The 8024-nt window shown below is 36.6% G+C and overlaps 1 non-coding gene across 1 annotated transcript; it reads right to left on the bottom strand.

Annotated features, from left to right (window-relative positions):
- Positions 1-2140: 2140 nt before the first annotated feature.
- On the bottom strand, positions 2141-2256 carry LOC132107445 (U5 spliceosomal RNA). Its single transcript, XR_009424299.1, has one exon. It is a non-coding gene; the product is annotated as a U5 spliceosomal RNA (small nuclear RNA).
- Between the last annotated feature and the right edge of the window lie 5768 nt (positions 2257-8024).

Here is an 8024-nt window from a genome sequence, read left to right as displayed (position 1 = left end):
TTTATATTTATCACTATCTACACCCACCATTCAGCTCTTCAGTGTCCTCTGAAACCCCGGCAGGTTGTTCACATGTAAAGAGGGCCGTGTGTTGAAGTGTGTTTTTCCATGTGGACGTCCTGACAGTTCAAACCTAGTGAACGTTTTTGAATACACGCATAACCCAGTGGTTATGTAATGGAGGAAGCATATGATTCAAGCAGTAGAAAGACAATAGTCAAGAAACATGATTTAGGATTCATATTGTTACTATTTTGACTCAGTTTCATGCTGTAACTAGTAGTGTAGATGATCAGTTCACGTGCCGATTGAACTAAGGAATGCTACATTAAAGAGCCACAAAATGCTAGTTATTGTTTGAATTTCTTTAAAATGAATTACAGAATTTGAAAGCTGAAACTTTGTTTCATACCTAAAGTAAACTGCTCTGTCTCTGCGCTGTGATTTAGTTTCACTGCATGAGAACACAATGTGTGGCATGAGAAAGGCATGGCTTGTCGGACATAGCAAGCAGGTCTTTACGAAGTCACATTAAGCACCTAACCAATGTGCAGGATGGAAGAAAAGTCTTTGTGAAGAGCGATGAGGGAGAGAAGCGACCAGAAGCAGCTGAACGCTGGGGTGTACTGTTTGATGAAAGATTGAAACGAGACTGATGGCAGCACTGCAGGCCAGAAACAGTCTCCTGAATCTCATCTAAAGTGCACTGACTGTTCTTGATCACGCTCTTGTTTCTTCTGAGAGGACATCAATACTGCAAGTGGAATAAAGGACTGGGAGAGGCGTCTCTGTCTGCAGTGTAATGGGAAGATCAGACTTGGCTCACATGCAGGTCAGTGACCTTACGGGTTTAATAGCTCTAGAGGCCATGACACGGTGCAGGGTTCAGTAAAGCTAAACTGATGCAGAAACGGATTTGTTATTTCAGACCAGGAGAGACACGACGGTCCTAGCAATACGATATGGGCAGGGGCCCTGTGGTTAGACATGTACATACCTACACACATGAATGTATGCATGCATCCCAGGCTTTTCTGAAACATTTGAGACAGAGAAGAGCAAGGTGATATTCTGTAACATGCACATGCAATGAAAAAAACACACATGAACATCCACCCACAAACTTATATAACAAGGAGACTGCCATTCCACCACTTTATACATGATGAATGAATAATAACTGAATATATAATGGTTACGGTCACACGACATGCAAGTAAACAAATACAATATTTCATTTTTTTTTTATTCCTTTTATAGTTGTTTGTTTTCATTTAATAATAAAAATACTTCTAGAAGGAAGGCATTGTTAACAAAATAACATTCTCAAAAACGTGATATGCTAATGAATGTTTTAATCGAAAGTTTTAACTTAGTGAATCTACAATATTTTATATTTCAAACCTTAAGGACATGGAAAAAATAGTAACATCCACCTAAAGTAAAATGAAATTTAGATAAATATTGAAATATAAATTATTTAACATTTATCACATTTTGTTTCAAAATTATATAAAGAGTAATCATTTATGTAACAAGTTTGTTGTTTTACAGAATATTCATAGATTATAGTGACATAAAAAAATGAGATACGCAATATTTTCAAAACTACTTCATAATTTTGTGAGTTTTTATTTATAGTCTAATGCATTCAATGTGCATTATGAGACTATTTCATAAAACCATATGTTCTAACACTATTAAAATTCTGTTTTTAACAAAATAACATTCTCAAAAATGTGATACGCTATACGAATGTTTTAATCGAAAGTTTTAACTTTCTACAATATAGTTTCAACTTTCTACAATATTTTCAAACTTAAAGACATGGCAAAAATAGTAACATCCCCCTAAAGTAAAATGAAACATAAATAATAAAATATTAATTAATAATCATCCCAAGTAACTTCAAATCTAAACTTCTTTATCTATCTTCTGTTACAAGTATGTAATTTTTTGCAGTACAGTCATACTCATAGATTACAGTAGAACAAGGGATGGGCGACAACATTATGATCATTCTTTATAAGTCAGTAAAGCATACATCATGCTGTATATTAAATGTAGAAATTCAATGTGAATATATCCGTCACTACCTCATTTAAACATACATTTTTATCTGTTTTTAACAATTCAAAGAAGCCCCGCCAAACAGCAGGGCATCAAAAAATTAGTTTATACTCATAGTGTTCTTCCCCACGGAAATCTTTAGTAAAAGGCGAAAGATTTATACGATCTGAGGAAAAACAAGAGTGTACTGACTGACTGTAAGAAAACAGGAGGTTCAGATCAACGACGACACGCAGCGTAACGACGGTAAGACACACGTTCATCATTATCACACATGTTCAACTCAGCTGAACATCAGCAACATCGATAAAGAGTCTTATCCATGTGTCTACCGAGCTAGTATAATCAAATACAATTAATAAAAAAGTTAGAAATGTGTGTGAAATATAACGTGTCGTGTTGCATTGTGGGTAGCTCGTGTCGTGGTCTTCCTGATACGTCATGCTTCATATCGTTCACATTCAGTTCCCGTGACTCTGAGATCTGACCAAAGACCTTCACTGTATAAAGACACTAAAGCATATAAACTGTGTTATATCATAACAGTTATCGGTAAATGATTATAACAGGTCCATTCATTGTCATTCCTTCTAAATCTGACTGGCGCTTCATAAACATTATAAACTCTCGTTGAGTGCAGAGTGGAGAGAGAAACATATGAGTCGATTATCACTAATCTCTCCCCAGGCGGTGTGCTGTCTTCTCTTCCCACTTCAGCTGGTTTAGTATCATTATTTGAGGACGTTTACAACAGTCTCATGGTTCACACAACTTCAGGGGACTTTCTAAACCGAGTTGTTTCACTGGATGGCGACTCAAGCGACACCAAACGAGGATGGGCTTTATTTGCACTTTTAACGTTCGCTGAAAGATTGCCTGACATAAAAAAGAAGAACATTATAGCAAACTACAGCATTAATCATACTTTTCACGCATCATCAAACCCTTACGATGTAACGTCTTCCTGGCGACCTCGATAAAAATGTTATTAATTAACGTTACATTAAAATATAGGCTATCATAACCCTTCCATTAATTTATATATGAATATAGATAAATTTAGGACATCAATATGAATAATAGCTAGCTAATCATGACTAAGTAGCCTACCTCTGTACTGATTTAAAATATGAACAGGTCATCACCACATCTTATCAAAATTTATCCACCTTTTTCTTCAACGCGGAAGTAACCCTATGGGTGAGACTTGCGGTTAATTTGCCGATATATAATGAGGAGAACAACAACGTACAGTTAACGGTAAAACTGTTTGCACTACAAACCAGTGTGCTCATAATTAAGATAATACATTAAAATAATATGATAAGACACCCCAACTTTCAATATCAAGCAGCAAAACGAACTGTTTAGCTCAGCTAAAAATAGCTGGACTGATGCCGCGTTCCAGGCAACCCGTAACCCGTGTTTTTCCAACCTTCTACCCGTGAAACTGCACTGGAACAGCAGTCAAACCCGTGACTTCCCACCCGTGAACTCGTACTAGATAGATGTACTCCGAGTTACGAACTCTGACGTCACATAGCCTGCGAAACAACAATGGCAGCCTCTACGGATAATATTGCCTATGGATGCAGTGTTTACGCAAGTGGTGCACGTTAAAAAAACGATTTTAGGACAATATAACATTGCAATAAAATTAATAATCTAGCTACAATTGCTTGCGCTCAGGAAGTTTGGCGTGACTTGCCTGGAACGCTATAAAGTCGTGAGTCGTGGTTTGAAATCGTCACTTACCGCCTCAAAAACCTGCCTGGAACGCAGCATGAGTGGACGCAGATGAGACCAGAAGCCAATTTACAAATGGCCACGCCCCTTTTTACGATATAAAAGCAAGTTTTTAAAAGTTTGTAGATTATTTAATATAACCGATGAATAGGAATATGAAGTTAAGTTTATTTTTTATAGGCCTATACATTTACACTACCAGGAAAAAAAATGTGCAGAAATTGTACCTTTAGGGTTACAACAGCTTGTCACTGGAACAGTACCCTTAAAGGGACACATTTGAACCTTCTTTACCCCTGAAGGGTGCACATTGGTACCCTTAAGCTAGCATTATGCGTATGGTCCTATTATGAACCCTTTGGGGTAAAGAAGGTACAAAGTGTCTCTTTAAGGGTACTGTCCCAGTGACAAGCTGTTGTAACCCTAAATGTACAATTTCGGCACATTTTGAGAGTGTAAAGAGGAGAAATGGAAATCTTAAAAATGACTTGGGTCATGAGAGAGACTATGGAGACTTGTATTTAAACATGTATAAATAAAATATAGGCCTAAGTGTTTTTAATAGTTTCCTTGCACTGATTCTGCAGTTTAGTGTCTGAATGAAACACCTGGATTTGTATATCAGAAATATTGCTGCATATTGCTGTGTCTTTTCTAATTGAAAGGCCATTTTATGCTCATGTACAGTATGCCTGTGTTTGAGTGCCTCTGTGTGTAATTATTCTGAGGATCTGCTGTGCAAATGCCCCAACACAAACTACACAGCATGCTTTGCTGACTTTGCTAAAAACCAAATGCAGAAAAGAGCACAAAGACAGAAATTGTTCGATGTTATCTACTGTTATCAAACTATATCAGCAAGCTCCCAGTTTCTCCATGGACTGTGTCATACATCACAGCCTCTGACAGACGACCCAGCCATTAAATAGTAACAAAGTCTCCCTCCTCAACTTCACCTGACACTCCGTCGTCTGCAAACTGACACGCTGGAGATGATCCAGGGATGAAAGTTAGACTAATGAGCTCAATCTTTCGGTTTACTTTGGCGCTTACCTTTCAGGGGAGACAACCGCCCTATATACTGAAGACACCCAGGTCTTTATCCCCTCACACCTGTCTCACAAACTTAAGGCTTCCTCGGTTCTGGACAGGCTCCAGAAGTCCGTTTGCAGATGATAGTGTCTCAGGTATGGGCAAGAGAGAGACTATCGATCACTGTTGGCTTTAAAGATCATAGATATGTGTGTCTATTGGAAAATGTGGGTTTTATTAAAGAACAGATAAACAAATCTGGTGCAATCAGTCAGAGTAAAAAATATAACAGATAATTGCGCAAGTTAAAATAAGAAATAAATTGTAAGAAAATCACAATAATGAGAATGAAAGTAGCAATTGTTAGAATAGAAATGCACCCCGTGAGATATGAAATTGCAGATATGACAAATAAAAGTCAAACTGTAAGATATAAAGTCAAATTTCCGATAAATAGTTGCAATTAAAATAGTCACAGATGTGATATATATATATATATATATTTATTGTCAAATTGTGAGACATAAAATCACAGTTCCAACAAATTCAAGTCACATATACTTCAAATTAAATCAAATTATAATTGTGAGTTATTATGTATTTACTCCTGAGGTATAGTTAAATTATAACAAATTGTCACAGTTATGATGAAATTAAGTCACCACTGTAAGATGAAAAATTGCTTTTGTGAGATAAAAAGTTGCAATTGTGAGAAATAAATTCTAAGATTGTTAACTATACAGTCACACTGCGAGAAACAGCCACGATTATGATGAAGTAAAAAATGTAACAAAAAAATTTGCTATTGTGAGAAAAAAAGTTGCGATTTTCAGATAAAAAAAAAAAGGTGACCACTGATCTATTATAGATCAGTGATTACGACAATAAAGTCGTATATACTTAAAATGATGTTAATTGTAAGATATGAAAGAGCAATTGTTAATAAATTCTAAAACTCGGTATTGCAATGGCAAGAAATAAAGTTACATTTAGGCTACTTAAAATCAAGTTAGTCGAAATTGCAACTGCGAGTAATACGGTCAAATTGTGGTATATAACATTGCGAGATATAGAACACAATTATGACAAATAAAGTCCCAAGTCTAAGATATAAAATTATAATTGTAAAAAAGTTTCAATCATAAGAGGTAGTGTCACAATTACATAAAATAACATCGCAATTACACAAGAATGTTACAATTGTGGGCTATAAAAATGAGTCTGAATAATATTAAATCTGATTTATAACTTGCCAGGTGTAAAAATCGCATTAGAACTTAAAATCGCATTACTTTTTCCCAGTAATCTGAGTATTCCTGGACCTAAAATACAATCCACCCATATTAAAGTATCAGTGCATGTTTGGTTATTGTTGTGGACTGTGGAAAAAATTTGATTCAGCTTAAACCCTTGAGCAGAGTTTTAGACACATATCACACTGTACACATCCTTTGTTATTACTTTTTCAGTCCCACACAACCAGCATGGAGTATCGTGCCCCAATCATACACAACAACGGCTCTACTTGGTGAGTCGATTTACCTGTGGGAGGCCTGAACAGCTAAAGGCAAGTGTTACTCCACCACAATAAAAGTTACACAATCAAATGAATCATGATTTTCAAATGTAGGCTTGCTGGTGCAAAGCCCCGGGAGGAACAGATTGAGATCTTCAAATGAAGAATAGTTTCACTCGATAACGATTGGCCCTGTTTGTTGGTACAGGAGGACAGAAAGATTCTCCCACAACAATAATAGAACAGACTCGGTGCTATAGACGTGCATATCATGTTTCTCTTGCACCTGCGTCAGCTCGAATGCAACAGTCTCTCTCTCCATCTGTCTTGCCTCACAGACAGAGACAGACAAGACGGTCAAAGTCAGTGGCTGTACACTCTGTCCTTCCTCTGTTTCTGCCACGTCAGGGATGGAGTCTTGTGACATCACTGTACACACATGCCTGAGGTACTGAGGAGAACAGAGACACACACAATCTGATCTTTCAGTGCTTGTGTTCAAAACATGTTGGACTCTCTTTCTCTGGTTCAGATTAGCTATATTGCTGACTGATTTTGCAGGTTACGTCATTTTGCCAGTACCTTGCGACAAGATGCTGTCTTTCTGAGTGAATCATTATATCATTAATTTAACCGATTCATTCAAAACTATTATTGGTGTCTCATTTCGAAGGCTGCGTCCTCTGTGGGCCACATACGTCATAAAGGATGTCTCATTTAAGAAAAGTAGCCATTATAAAAGTTACTGTTATTCCTTGTGAGGTGTAAATAACTGAAATGTCATTTTTAGTTTGTAATGTATTGGTAAGTTTTTATTTCATTTTTATTTGTTTAATGAGGCAGCTGCTGCCGACAAATTTGACCTCTGAAGGGGTGCAGCTACAGTGCATCATTGAATCATTCATCCAGAAGACTTGCAGATTTCTTTTTGGGCTTGTTTGGAACTTCTTGCGAAGTCAGAACCAAACAGACAACTGTAACTGCAACACTGTGTTACTTACTATGAACTTCTTGTTTATTGAATTGTTGTATAAAAGCAATATCAGCATCGCAATAGCATTGTTTTTTTTTAACTATCTGTACGGATTTAGCCATAGATTCGATGCAGACATTAGTCAGACAATCCAAAATGCAACGCTCTTGCTCGAGGATAGTGGATATTGCTTAGAGGGAAAGTTCACACAATATAAAAGTAATATAAAAATGGTGCCATTATTTACTCTCCCTGGTGCTGTTCAAAAGAAATATGGTTACCATTTATTTTCACAACACAAAGAGAAAAAAAATGCCCTGCTCGAGGTGCATGGTTCACAATGCGAATGAACAATGATTTTCAACCATATAAAAAGCTTGACCCATCATAGACAGCAAGGGTACTACCATGATCAATGCACAGAAATGTAGTTAGGACATCGTTAAAATGGTCCATAAATTGTGGATGCGTACTTAAATTTTGGATGCGATTAATCACTAGTCAATTTATAGATATTAACTATATAGATAATAACTATTTAACCTTAAAGAAATGTCATCCACCTGTATGTTGAAAGCATTCAAGAGTGTTTTTCTCCTGTGCAAATTAGCAGGACACACAGACTTGTGTCAGACTCAGTGCAACAACGTCCCTCTCTTTCTCTTTCTCCCACTCCCTCACTCACAG

The sequence above is a fragment of the Carassius carassius genome, chromosome 27 (assembly GCF_963082965.1).
Source record: "Carassius carassius chromosome 27, fCarCar2.1, whole genome shotgun sequence".
Taxonomy (NCBI): Eukaryota; Metazoa; Chordata; class Actinopteri; order Cypriniformes; family Cyprinidae; genus Carassius; species Carassius carassius.
This window is presented reverse-complemented; position numbering and strand designations above follow the sequence as displayed.